The 13,816-nt window shown below is 47.9% G+C and overlaps 1 long non-coding RNA gene across 1 annotated transcript; it reads left to right on the top strand.

Moving 5' to 3' along the window:
• The first annotated feature begins 7,031 nt into the window (after nucleotides 1–7,031).
• LOC135369351 (uncharacterized) lies at nucleotides 7,032–13,217 on the top strand. Its single transcript, XR_010415088.1, has 3 exons — nucleotides 7,032–7,079; nucleotides 7,864–7,950; nucleotides 13,081–13,217. It is a non-coding gene; the product is annotated as an uncharacterized LOC135369351 (long non-coding RNA).
• Nucleotides 13,218–13,816: the final 599 nt, after the last annotated feature.

The following is a 13,816-nucleotide window of genomic DNA, read 5'->3' as shown; positions in this document are numbered from 1 at the left end:
CCGAGAGGCTAAGAGTGAAGAGCATTCCTACGCCCCCTGCTGGCCGTTCTCATTGGTCGTGAGGCTAAGAGAGAAGAGCATTCCTGCGCCCCCTGCTGGCCATTCTCATTGGTCGTGACGTCATCCTATTGTCTCAGGGCTACCCTGTTTTTTCCACTAATGCTCCTTTGGTCAATCTGCAATGAAGCCACAGTATGACGTCATCATGCACCTGCGTGGCTCAAGGACGCGTACGCTCTAGACAGGGGACCTATTATTTATTGAATCTCTATCCCAAGATTATTTCCTTTATTCTTCTATAACGATTGAATAGGAAACTATTGCAGAAGAGCACCATGCATGAAAGCTGATCGTAGGAATTCCAAAGTCTTACTAAATGAGACTTGCAAAAGAACAAAATATCCTAACATGTAACTCCATCAACGGCTAATAAGAGGACTAGGCACTCAACAAATCAACACAGAGTACGGGTAACAAGGAGCGCAGAACTCAGGGCAGCACTATCGTCAAGACAACAATGTTCCTTGTCAAAAGAGAAAAAATACAAAGTGTCAACAAAGGAAAGCATGCATATCGGGTCATGTCAGAACACGTCAGGACAAATTCCACGACTGCTGGGCAACAGAGGAAAACAAACACTTGAACAGAGTGAAAAGACACTCACCATCATTTTTCCCGTTCGCAGCATTCCCTCATTGTAAATCCGCTCGTCACAAAATCCACCTGCATCGTCGAACACCATTCACCAGTGACGAACCACACATCCGCATCCCATCAGAGGCAGACAGAACCCCACCGAAGCTACGCTCTTCCACTGACGGCCAACGCAATCACCAGGAGCAGAATTTGCGTGTCCAGACCCGTCAGTGTCCAAGAGAGAAGTGAATCCTTGCGCCCCCTGCAGGCCGTTGTCATTGGTCGTGACGTCACCGTATTGTCTCAGGGCTACACTGTTTTTTCCACTAATGCTCCTCTAGACAAGGTCAATCTGCAGTGAAGCCACGGTATGACGTCATCATGCAGGTGCGTGGCTCAAGGACGCTTACGCTCTAGACAGGGGACCTGTTATTTATTGAATCACTATCCCTAGATTATTTCCTTTATTCTACTATAATGATTGCATAGGGAACTATTGCAGAAGAGCACCATAGACAAGAGGAGATTGTAGCATTTCATTCCCAAAGTCTTACTGTACAGGAAAAAAAAAAAAAGGTTCAGAAAGACATGTCCATCCCAGCCGAGAGCCATGCAGCTAAGTGAATAATGACGCTTTGTTCCTCTTGAATAAAGTCACACACCTGTCCCCCTCACGGTTACTCTCTGAACTAAATGAATCACAAAATTATTAAGAATAGCTCTACTCCCATTCAAGGCAGCACTATCGTCATCGTCAAGAATATTCCTTGTACAAAAAGAAAAAAACTACATGTAGAAGGAAAGCATGTCAGAACAGGCCCAGGCATGTCAGCGTGGCACTATCGTGGCATGTGGCACTATCAGATACCAGACATGAGTGTCTTTTTCTTAGTTTATTAGCATATGCTTCAGGTTTTTTAAGTCGAGCACAAGTACGCCCAATTTTTCGCTGCTCTCTTCCTCAAATCACCAATTTTACGCAGAAGAAAGTCGAATGGTGCAGCTGAGAAGAGGGTTTCTCTGGTTGTTTGTTAGATGCTGTTAGGAGCTCGGTATATTGAGGAAGTCAGCTGTTAAAGGTATCCGTGAAGAAATGCTTGCATCTGAGCGCAGGATAGGAATTCCTGAAGCACGGCACCCTCAGTGTAAATTAATTATTTTGGATGTGAGTCTGCTTCACTGCATGACAAGGCTGAAATGGGAAGAGAGAAAAAAAATGGAGCGCTTCATTAATAGCGATCCAAGTAATAGGGCAATTATAGTTTCCATAGAAAGTAGAATTTGAATGGGCTCCTAAAATTATAGTTTAGTTGTAGTTTTTCTAAACTGCAATGCAATAAACATTAATATAGTATAGGAATGCCATCGTGTTCCCGTAAAGGCGTTCTGTGTCTTGTGCTTTGGCGTGTGCGAATGGAACTTTGCCCACCCGGCTTTCGCGCCTTTTTGCTCGCAGGTGTAGCCTCAGAGAACGAATGTATGAACATAGAAAGGGTCATGTATTACATAAGCCTGGAGGTGATGTGGAGTGGTCTCACTATTATTTTAAAAGAGCAGTGGTAGTTTACTGTAATTTTAATGACCATGATGAGCCTTTGGGGTGAAAATCGTTAATATGTGGGGTGCTTTTTTGTTGAATTTTAATGAGAGAATGAATGTCATTAAGAGTAGGACAAAGGAAATAATCTTCGATTCAATAAAGAATAGGAGTCTTTGCCGCTGTCTTCTTCTTCTTCAGACAGGATGTGATGACGTCACGCAGTCTGTAGCAATGCATTGACCGTTACTGGAAAAAAGTCTAGCAATAGAAAAATGGTGTGTATTGCCCTGGACGGATTTATGATGAGCACTGTTTTTGAATAAGAGGAGTGCATGTGCTTAGAAATAGTTTGATACTGGTTTTCCTCTTTGTTTCTTTTCGCTTTTTTCCCCCTTGTTGTCTGACAAACATGCGCTGACATGCCTGTGCCTGTTCTGACATGCTTTCCTTCTACATGTAGTTTTTTGCTTTTTGTACAAGGAATATTCTTGACGATGACGATAGTGCTGCCTTGAATGGGAGTAGAGCTATTCTTAATAATTTTGCGATTCATTTAGTTCAGAGAGTAACCGTGAGGGGGACAGGTGTGTGACTTTATTCAGGAGGAACAAAGCGTCATTATTCACTTAGCTGCATGGCTCTCGGCTGGGATGGACATGTCTTGCTGAACCTTTTTTTTTTTCCGGTACAGTAAGACTTTGGGAATGAAATGCTGCAATCTCCTCTTGTCTATGGTGCTCTTCTGCAATAGTTCCCTATGCAATCATTATAGTAGAATAAAGGTGGTGGTCTCGCAGGTGGTCGCCCCAGAGGGCGCTAGCAGCGCGTATGCGGAGCGGCACCCCAGTCAGTTTCTCTCCGGCTGTCGCGGAAAGCAGACGTGCACTCCTTGCGCTCGCTCAGTTTGTGGCTGGCTGTCACGGAGAGCAGTCGCATCGGTCTGCGCTCCTGCTGTGGTGAGGTGACTTGTTGTGTAACTAATGCTTTCGCCAACTTTGTTCCCGCTTTGTTTGCGATTTTCGTGCCAGTGCACGTCGGGTGCTGGTTGCTGTTGTCCGGGCATCCCCGCCATTTTCTATCTTCTTCTGCCTTGGGAACGGCAGTAGCGCTGGCGTGATTCTTAATAATTTTGTTGTGAGATTAGTTGAGAGAGTAACCGCTAGGGGGTGCAGCTGCGGGCTTTATACAGGACAAAAAACCATTACGAGTCAGTTCTCTGCCTGGCTGTCGGATAGAGCAGTCGCATGGTTCTGCGCTCCTGTTGTGGTGGGATCATTTGTTGCGTAACTAATTCTTTTTGTTGATTGCTATTGATGACTAGGATACCCTTGATTTCCCAGCCTCTGTATTACGAGTGTTTTTCTCCTCGCATGTCCAGAGCTGTCGTAACCTGCCCAGACATGTCATGATGACGTCACAGCTGACGTCACAGGATGTCCGGAACTGGAGCCACAGCTGTGAGACTTTGCAGTCTGCCTCTGTGCTCTGTCGCCCGGCGTTGGTCAGCGGCCGTTCGGGACCGCTTTCTTCAAGATGGCGACATCTGTCTTCAACTAAACTCCTTCTCTCCACTATATTTCTATCTTTTCATTTTATTTTCTACCTATTTTTTTATTTTTTATCAGCTCAAGTAGCCGGAAACTCACACAGTCGTCTGGACACGTCTTAGATGTTCCCCAATTAGTGTAATGACTCTCTGAATGATCCTAATTACTGTGGGGGGTCCCAAATTGCTCTAATTGCTAATTAATGGCGTCCAGGCGACTGTGTGAGTTTCCGGATACTTGAGCTGATAATATACTACTGACAGCTCTGAGGGGTGTGGACGGCTGTGTAGCGCCATACAGGTCTCTCTTGTCATGGAGCTTAGCCGGTAGGATGCTGACTTCCGCTCCTGTGTCAACTAAGAAGAGGGTCCCGGAAAGCTTGTCGGTGACGAAGAATAGGCTGCCGTCAGGGGAAACCGAGCCACTCGCGGTCGTCAGTGATTAGTCATTTCGTTTGCCGAGGTCCAGGTGCAAGGATGCTCACAACGGCGGGCCCTGTGTCCGAACCTCTGGTGGTACCAGCAGAGAGCGGGGTTCACTGGTGAAGAGTCGCGGCGAGGGGGAGATGGAGAACGCTGTGGGCGCCAGACCGAAGAACTAGGGCTTGGTGAGCTACGTGCTGGCCGGGGTTGGTCCATGAGGTGGGCAACGAGCTCCGTAAGTTTTGAAACTTCTTGGCGGAGCAAGCCAACGTCCGTGGTGACCGTGTCTATTGGGGCGGGTAAAGCAGCCACCAGGGGAGGTGCTATGTCGAGCACGCTGTCTGCTAGTTCGGAGAAGCCGTTGAGGGGTAGGGAACGGGCAGCAGCAAGCGCGACGCGGACATTGCTGGAGAGACGCTGTAGAAAAATTTCTCTCAGAGTCGATGGTGGCAGCCTTATCACCAAGAAGGTATTGCAGCAAGAAAGGAGTTGCTGAATGCGGCGCTGCTCCGGCGTCATGAGCCGCGTAATGAGGGCATCCTTGAGTGCTGTATAAGCATCGCTTGAGGGGAGTGGGGGCGAGCAAGATATCGCGAACTTCGGCGTCGGCCGACGAGGGTAAGCTTTCCACTACATACTGATACCTGCTTGTATCGGACGTAATTCGGCGCAAGGAAAAGTAGTTGTCGACCTGGACAAACCAGGGGACGGGGTCATGGGGCCAGAAAGGTGGGAGGCGAACGTGTGCCTGCGATGCCGCTGAGATAGTGGAATCGTAGGAAGTAGAGGGCTGTGGGCCGGGCGGCGGAGAAACGTGATCGCCGGCGGAAGGCTCAGAAGCACGGTTCAAGTCCGGGTCACCAGTTTGTGGCAGCGACATCGTACTTTGTTCTGGATCGCTGCGGGGAAAACGGCCTGCTGTTGACAAGACAGGGCGCCAAGAATATCGGCGCGCGAAAGGCAGAGCGCACGACGGTAGTCGTCGTCACCGCTACAGTATCAATGGACGACGGAGTGCAAAATTCCACAATGCATGCCAGAAAAATATTCTCCAGACATATGAAAGGCTGTGAAGATGACATCGAAGAAGGAAGAACGGACCATGGGCTCGATTCTGCTCAACTATTCGTTACTCCGTGCCGTAGTGGAGGTGGTAGTGAGGATGAAAGAGCTCAGCGTTGTTGGCCTCACAGAGGTGGGAAGCACCACGACCAACGCTCTGAGTAGAATTTGTGTCCTGTGCCAACTTCACAGTGAACTGTACCAACATATGTTTGATAGCGTCTGATGAAAACCAAGGGAAAACTCCAGACAGCACAGCCGGCAGCGGAATTCATGAATAAATGTATTACTTCGCTCTGAATCGTCACGAGCTCCCGTGCGATGACCAGTCGTGTAGTTTCCTTAAGTCCCGGCCTACGGAAATGGTTTTAACATGCCGCCGTGTGGCGTTAGAACATGCCTTATAAGTAACCACCAGCTTCTTTGAAAAGCGCGCTATAAACCTCCCCCCGGAGAAAACGGTATATATTCCATTCACCAGAAAGAAGCTGAAGAATTTGAACTTCAAGGTTCGAGGGTATGAAATCAAACGGACACAGAGACGCAAATTCCTAGGAATAGTTTTCAATCAGAACTTCTCCTGGGCGCAACAGATCAAGAAGCCTCAGCAGACAATCAAGGTTTATACAAATTATCAAGATTCACTGTTCACCAAGAGACTGTTCACAAAGCCATGGTAAAAGAAACACTGGTTTACAGCATCCCGTACGTGCACAACATTACTCCCCATCAAGAACCCAAGTTAAATTCCATCTTGGGAATGAAACTCAGAATCTGCCTGGGAGTACCGAGGACAACCAGAATTTCGTCTAACCACCCCAAGTCTAATGGGCAAGCGGAATGCACTGAAGCGTTTCAATCCAGTTACAGGAGAGGAAGCAGGGGCACGAAAGCTTCTTCCTAAGTATCGAACATCTCCCCATATCGCAACTGGATGTTCACCTTCGAAGTTGCTAAGTAACCGGGGGGTTCGAATAGAACTGGATTTTGTACGTCCCAACCTATACAAACGCCGGTAAATGAGGGTGATTGTACGAAAGCCTCACGAACTTTTGCTGCTGACGACAATGTGTGGGCTAAGGGTCCTACACGAAAGCAACACTGGGTAAAAGGTGTTCGGGGAAGGATTGATCGAGTTATCTACGACGTGGAGTTGCAAGATGGGAAACATCGTCGCGTTCACGTAGACCACTTGAAGGCTAGAGTGTCCTCACTACCTGTTCACAATTTTACCAGACAGCAGTTACCCAGTACAGGCGCGACCATGCCACAAGGTCTCTGTGATCATACGTCATGCATGTCATAGGAACCGTCGCTACCAGTTTCCACCTCCAAGCCATCGCGGAACCCTCAATGACGTAGGTGGCCTCCCGTACGGTATCCACAACGTGAGGGGAAGGAGTGTAGTAGCTGAAGGACACGTGCTCAACGATGAAGATGATACCTGGAGCGTGGGTGCGAGCGACACGGTTTGGCGCACGAACGTAGTTCGCTTGCCATCTTGGCTACCTGAGATTAAACAGTTGTGCTCTGGCAGCCTTAACGTCTGCTAGCATTCCTGTAGCTTTCACAGAGACGAGAGTTAGTCAAGCCTCCGGTTTAAGTACTGCGAAGTCTGACGCATGTGGACGAAACCACAAGCATTGGGACTATGTCAGTGTCAGTATGCGGTTTCTCCTCTTCACTTGCTTATCCGTTGGTGTCGTCCCACTCTGTCTGTCCATAAAATGTCTTTGTCTGCCTCTATCTACCCGCTCTGTATCATAAAACACCACCAGCCAAGGTGCCGTAGCGTCATTTTTACGAGCGCCAAATTGTTTTGCAGAACTCAACACTAAGATGCCGTGCAATCATGGAAACGATTACTTATATGTAAGTATTGAGATGTTAAATGCTGTTTATTTTCTAACGACCAAACCGAAACGCACAACACCGAAGAGAACTTTGCCCGTGAGCACAAAAAATTTAAGAAATTTCGCAACTGCAAATCCCTTATATTGTGAGCTAGCCAGAAAAAAAAAGAGGGGTCAAGAACGGAACGTGTGCGCTTGCGTAGAACGCACTGAGCAAGGAAATATGTCGTCATTCGTCATTTCATATGTCGTGATTCATGACAACCTCGCACTTACAGTGGACTAGGTGGCCCTTCGAAGTCTTATGCCAAGAGCGCAGGGATATGAAAAAAATAAGCATAGAATACGACCTTTCCCACTTGAAGCAAAGTATGTGTTACCGTCAACTTTGTTCCCTTATTCATGTCTGGGAACAACTATTGAGAGATACTACATATTAACCGTCTGTATGTAGGAAGCCTTTCGCGAAAAATTTGATTTGTACATCACCTCGGGAACTATGTGCTTCGAATTCTTAATTCGAATTCGTGGGCTTCGAATACCACGAAATTGATAGAACATGATCATGTCATGGCTTTAGCTGCGTTCAGTCTTTAGTCTTTGTGAGGCATTCGCCACTGAGGAATAGGACACACAGAAGCTATAGGGGAACCAAGCGCACGGCAGGTCGAAATGGTACATTGGATAGTTCGCCGCTCTCTTCTACCCGCTGTCCCACGCTCATGTGTCACACATCAGCATTTCTTTCTACAGATCACCGTAGTGTAGTACGTCACAAGTAACCGTCATTTACTTGCTTGCAGAGTGACCGGGGACCATTTGGCTGCCATTTTTACTGCCGCGAACGTCCCCACGGTATTGCCGCACGTCCTGACGGCAATGCCTGTCTGGTAAGGAAAATAACAGCGAACCTCTTCAATCAAGAGGGAATTGCACGTTCGTCAAATCCATTCACAGTGCCCTGTCTATGTGAGATCCAACGGAGTTTCAAGATGAACCCTTGAGAAGCCTACGGGAAATTTTCATCTGTGCACCACGCGCTAACCAGGCATCTTTGCAGTGCAGATACAGGCGTGCTCCATTTGTATTGCCTATGGAATGGCCCTGTCGTTGAAGGACAGCGGCTAGCCATAGACCATTGCCGTCTACAGCCGCGATAGCAACATTCTCTGGACGTACACTGTTTCGACATTTGCGCGAAAAATACGAGATCCCTGAAGTCTTCGGCAAGGAATCTAACGAAGCAAAAAAAAAAAATCGGCCCATCGTTGAGTTTGTGAGTTTTGTGCGAATGCTTCCTGACGACAAACTGAGCTCTCTCTCTCTCTCTCTTTGTTTTCTTTTTTTTTCAATAGTACAAGGCTTCCACACTACAGGAACTTGAACGTTTCCTATTATTATATTAGATGTCTGGGCTGGAACTTTCGGGAAACGGTCACTTTTGGTTACGACATGAAAGCTCTGCGCGTCCAGAGAAGTAGTGAGTAGGCATGAGGGTGAGAAGCAGTGTTCTTGTAGCATAGCTGGGCGAACTCACTCATGAGGGCCCTCCTGAGTGCCCCTCACCCTCACCTCACGCCTTTAAGGTGAGGGTGAGTGAGGGCAAGCCCGTGATCAGGCCATCCGTGAGTGCACTCATGAGGTTCTTACCCTCATGAGGTCTCCTGTGAGTGCACTCATGAGGTTTTGCCCCCTCCTGTGAGTGCACTCATGAGGTTTTGCCCCTCATGAGACCTCCTGTGAGTGCACTCATGAGGTTTTGCCCCTCATGAGACCTCCTGTGAGTCCACTCATGAGGTCTGAGGGGCGCCAGGTCTGTGTGAGTGAAGTCACTGGTGAGGCCTGAGGGGTGTGAGGTCAGTATGAGTGCATTCAGAAATGAGGTTAAATGACGCTTACGAGACGTGGGCAAATTATGAAGGCACTAATGATATGGTTCCAGCGATCCAGCTACCGGCAGAGTGCACTTTAAAGGGCTGGAGTTCCCGTTTTTAGCAATTTCGTCTACGTCGCGCTGGGAACACAGCCAAGCGCCCTGAACTGACGGATTAATAGGTGATATGGTTCCAGCGACCTAACTACACGCAGTGTGCACTTTAAAGGGCCGATGTGACCGTTTTTAGCAATTTCGTCTACTTCGCGCTGGCAACACAGCAAAGCGTCCGGAGCTGACGGATTAGTTGGTGATATGGTTCCATCGACCCACCTACACGCAGTGTGCACTTTAAAGGGCTGGTGTGCCCGTTTTTAGCAGTTTCGTATATGTCGCGCTGAGAACAGAGCAAAGCGTCTTGGCTGACTGATTACTTGGGGACATGGTACCAGCCACCCAACTACCGGCAGGGTGCACTTTAAAGGGCTGGTGTGCCCGTTTTTAGCGATGTCGTCTACGTCGCGCTGGGAACACACCCACGTGTCCTGAGTTGACTGATTACTTGGTGATATGGTTCCAGCGACCCAAATACAGGCATGGTGCACTTTAAAGGGCCCGAGTGCACGTTTTTAGCCATTTCGTCTACGTCGCGCTTGGAACACAACAAAGCCTCCTGAGCTGACTGATTACTTCATGATATGGTTCCAGCGATCCACCTACCGGCAGGGTGCACTTTAAAGGGCTGGTGTGCCCGTTTTTAGCAATTTCGTCTACGTCGCTCTGGGAACACAGCCACGCGTCCTGAGCTGACTAATTACTTGGTGATATGGTTCCAGCGACTCGACTACAGGCAGGGTGCACTTTAAAGGGCTGGTGTGCCCGTTTTTAGCAGTTTCGTATATGTCGCGCTGGGAAAGAGCAAAGCGTCTTGGCTGACTGATTACTTGGTGACATGGTTCCAGCGATCCAATTACCTACAGGGTGCATTTTAAAGGGCTGATGTGCACGTTTTTAGCAATTTCGTCTACGTCGCGCTGGGAACACAGCCAAGTGTACTGGGCTTTGTTGTGTTCCCAGCGCGACATAGACGAAATTGCTAAAAACCGGCGCACCTGCCCTTTAAAGCGCACGCTCTCGGTAGTTGGGTCGCTGAAACCATATCACGAAGTAATCAGTCAGCTCAGGAGGCTTTGCTGTGTTCCCAGCGCGACGTAGACGAAATTGCTCAAAACGGGCACACCAGCCCTTTAAAGTGCACCCTGCCTGCATATGGGTCGATGGAACCATATCGCCAACTAATCAGTCAGCTGAGGACGATTTGCTGTGTTCCCAGCGCGACGTAGACGAAATTGCTCAAAACGGGCACACCAGCCCTTTAAAGTGCACCCTGCCGGTAGTTTGGTCACTGGAACCATATCACCAAGTAATAAGTCAGCTCAGGACGCTTCGCTGTGTTCCCAGCGCGACGTAGACGATTGCTAAAAACGAGCACACCAGCCCTTTAAAGTGCACTCTGCCGGTAGTTTGGTCACTGGAACCATATCACCAAGTAATAAGTCAGCTCAGGACGCTTCGCTGTGTTCCCAGCGCGACGTAGACGAAATTGCTAAAAACGAGCACACCAGCCCTTTAAAGTGCACCCTGCCGGTAGTTCGGTCACTGGAACCATATCACCAAGTAATCAGTCAGCTCAGGACGCTTTGCTGTGTTCCCAGCGCAACATAGACGAAATTGGTAAAAACGTGCACACCAGCCCTTTAAAGTGCACTCTGCCTGTAGTTGGGTCGCTGGAACCATATCGCCAAGTAATCAGTCAGCTCAGGACGCTTTGCTGTGTTCCCAGCGCGACATAGACTGAATTTGTAAAAACGTGCATACCAGCCCTTTAAAGTGCACCCTGCCTGTAGTTAGGTCGCTGGAACCATATCGCAAAGTAATCAGTCAGCTCAGGACGCTTTGCTGTGTTCCCAGCGCGACGTAGACGAAATTGCTAAATACGTGCACACCAGCCCTTTAAAGTGTACACAGCCAGTGGTTGTGTCGCTGGAACCACATCATGCGTCATTTGACCTCATTTCTGAATGCCCTCATACTGACCTCACATACCTCAGGCCCCACCAGTGACTTCACTCACAGAGACCTGGCGCTCCTCAGACTTCATGAGTGCACTCACAGCCCATCCGGCTCTGTCAGCACCCTATTCTGCCCAAGTACTGCTTCGGTGTCACGCGTACACACCACACAATTAATTTTTAATCGTTGGGATGCGCACATCTTGCAAGATTTTTAAAGAAATCTAGGAACATGTATTCAATCGGTCTTCTGTCTTCAGTCACTCTGAGTGCAGCAAACCAAGATGGGCGTTAACCTTCATCCAATGTCGCATTCATAGGCGAACGGTCTCAGAAGTAAACAATGCTGCCACGGCCACAGTGAAATGAAGAAAGTAAAAAAAAATTCAAATGAAAAATTGTAGGCTGTCATTCTCGTGCTATGATGGAGTAGAGTGTGTGGAGTCTTATATGTTGTGTAAGTCTCATGTCTTGATGTCACGTAGGTAGGTAATGTCACAAGTAGGTAAGCGAGTGATGCACCCTCGATATCCAATATTGCGCTTTGTTTCCATGCTCTCGTGTAGTATTTAGAGCATTACAGGGAATGGAGTCATCGAAATACAAAAATAAAATGAAAAGTCACTGAAATGTCATCGCACAACAGTAATAGATTTCAATACCGGACGATAATTTTCGTTTCCGTTTCTGCTTCCGGTAATGGGGGACAGTGGTATGCGTTTCCGTTATCGTTACCATCTCCAATTTTGGTAATATACCGTTTCTATTTCCAGTACCATTACCGTTACCCTTCCCTGGTTTTGTGATACAGCCACAGCGATTTCCCCCGAGACCTTCCCGTGAATAGCTATACTACTGTAAAAGGCATGCTGTAACAGCTGCTACTTCTTGAGTAAGTACAGAAAGGCAAAAGTGCGGAGAGTACGTCACAATTCATGATGGTACGAAAGTATGAAAAGCGACAACAAACATGCAGGAATGAAGAAAGTGCACTGTCCTGTTCCTATTATGTTTTGTGTTCGTGGTGTTTTGTGTCGCTTTTTACACTTGCTATCATAACAAACGCTATGGGAGCTCCAAACAGTATGACCCCTATTATGCCAAGTAAATGCGAGACAATTATTTGTTAATCTATGTGAACCCGTATTCCAAGGCTCACAGCAAGAGAAACAAGACAAAAAAGAGTGTGCTGGTTAAAAGTAAACATAATGAACAAACGCCAAAAAACACACATACAGAACACACGTAAGTGTTCTGTCCGTGTGTTCCTTAGCGGCAAGACCGGGTAATAGATGTGTAGAAAATTGGCACCATTAACATGGTGACTCATTGGACTGTGAGACATCACTGCAGGAACTTCAGCCAGTAAGGCAGCGCAGGAGAGACCACATGTGTTTGACTGCCAACGGGAATGACCGTAGCGCTAGTTCCTATGATGTCAGAGCTTGGTACGTACATACGGCTTGGGGCAAAAGTTTACGGAACACGGCACTGGCGTATTTCTTCATCGGAGCGGCCATTTCTTGTTTCTTGCACTTATAACAGTGCACTTTGAACAAAATTTACAAGGTGGCGTATACTTGATATGAACATACGTGTGATATCAACATACTACCTGTAGTAGAAATCAACCGATTTACCACATCCGATCTGTCATGTCGTGCCAAGAAGGCGAGGTATCCCGGTTGAAGGAGAAGAAACACTCATAACCAAACCAAGATTTACCTTTATATCCGAAAGGGCCAAAAGAATCGCAAAGGCGTGCAACAACGTTGCAAATGTTTAAAAAAAAAAGGGGGGGGGGGGGGGGCTTTCTTCTGATGAAGAGCGTCCGCTCGAAACATCAACTATAGTTTTCCCTCTTTTTTCTCCTTTTTCAGTACACCACCCCGGTTTTTACTCCTAGCTCATACAACACTCAATTGAGAATAGCATGCACTGTCCAGTTATTCCCTTTGTTCCTATGTTTATCCCCGTTGTTTCGCAGTAGACTAGTGTCGACTGGCACACCTCTCTACGAAGTTACATGATATAAATAGCGTTATAAAACACATCTTCATATTCCTGTGTTTCAGGACCCAGCGACAGCAACTCAGGGCGGATGTTGGAATGGCGGCTGCTATATTGGACACCGGCGAACTTGAGTGGAGACGCGCGTAATAACGACATCTGTATGCAAAGCACTGCCTTCCTCCAGGCTATTAAATATATAATTGCCAGAACGTGCCGTGAAACATTATATAGAGTACCAAAAAATGTTAAGGGGGGAGTTTTATGTGAACTTGACATTGAAGGAGAGGCAATCACACTTTTCCTCCATCAAATACGCTGACAATTGTGCGATTTAGGAGAATTAAGAACCTGAAGCCCACTGCATACACTCCGTCCCCACGCTGTTAGCTGCGGCCTTCCTCGGGGAAGTGTGGTCAGCCCCCTACTCTTCAATGTCATAATGGCCTACCCTCTTGCACTGCTGCCCCATCACACGCGTCTCACGCTATATACCGACGGCATCTGCTTATGGACATCTGCCACTCGCCACGACGCCATTCAGTCTCGGCTGCAGGGAGCTCTAGATATTGTTGCGAGAGGCACAGCGTCAGGATGGTAATGATAAGGATGGATGGCATGAGAATGGTTGCGCGTGACATGCGCTTCATCTTCATCTACCGTCCGTAACGCCGATCGTCGTAGCAGCAGCGCTGGGGTTAGTGGATCACTAGCACGGGCAGGTGAACACAGGTGTAGGAGGAAAGATGTCGTGATCGCTTCCGTCGGGGCGTCGTGCCAGCACCTCCACCAAATGTTGCG

This window comes from Ornithodoros turicata, chromosome 9 (assembly GCF_037126465.1).
Source record: "Ornithodoros turicata isolate Travis chromosome 9, ASM3712646v1, whole genome shotgun sequence".
Taxonomy (NCBI): Eukaryota; Metazoa; Arthropoda; class Arachnida; order Ixodida; family Argasidae; genus Ornithodoros; species Ornithodoros turicata.
This window is presented reverse-complemented; position numbering and strand designations above follow the sequence as displayed.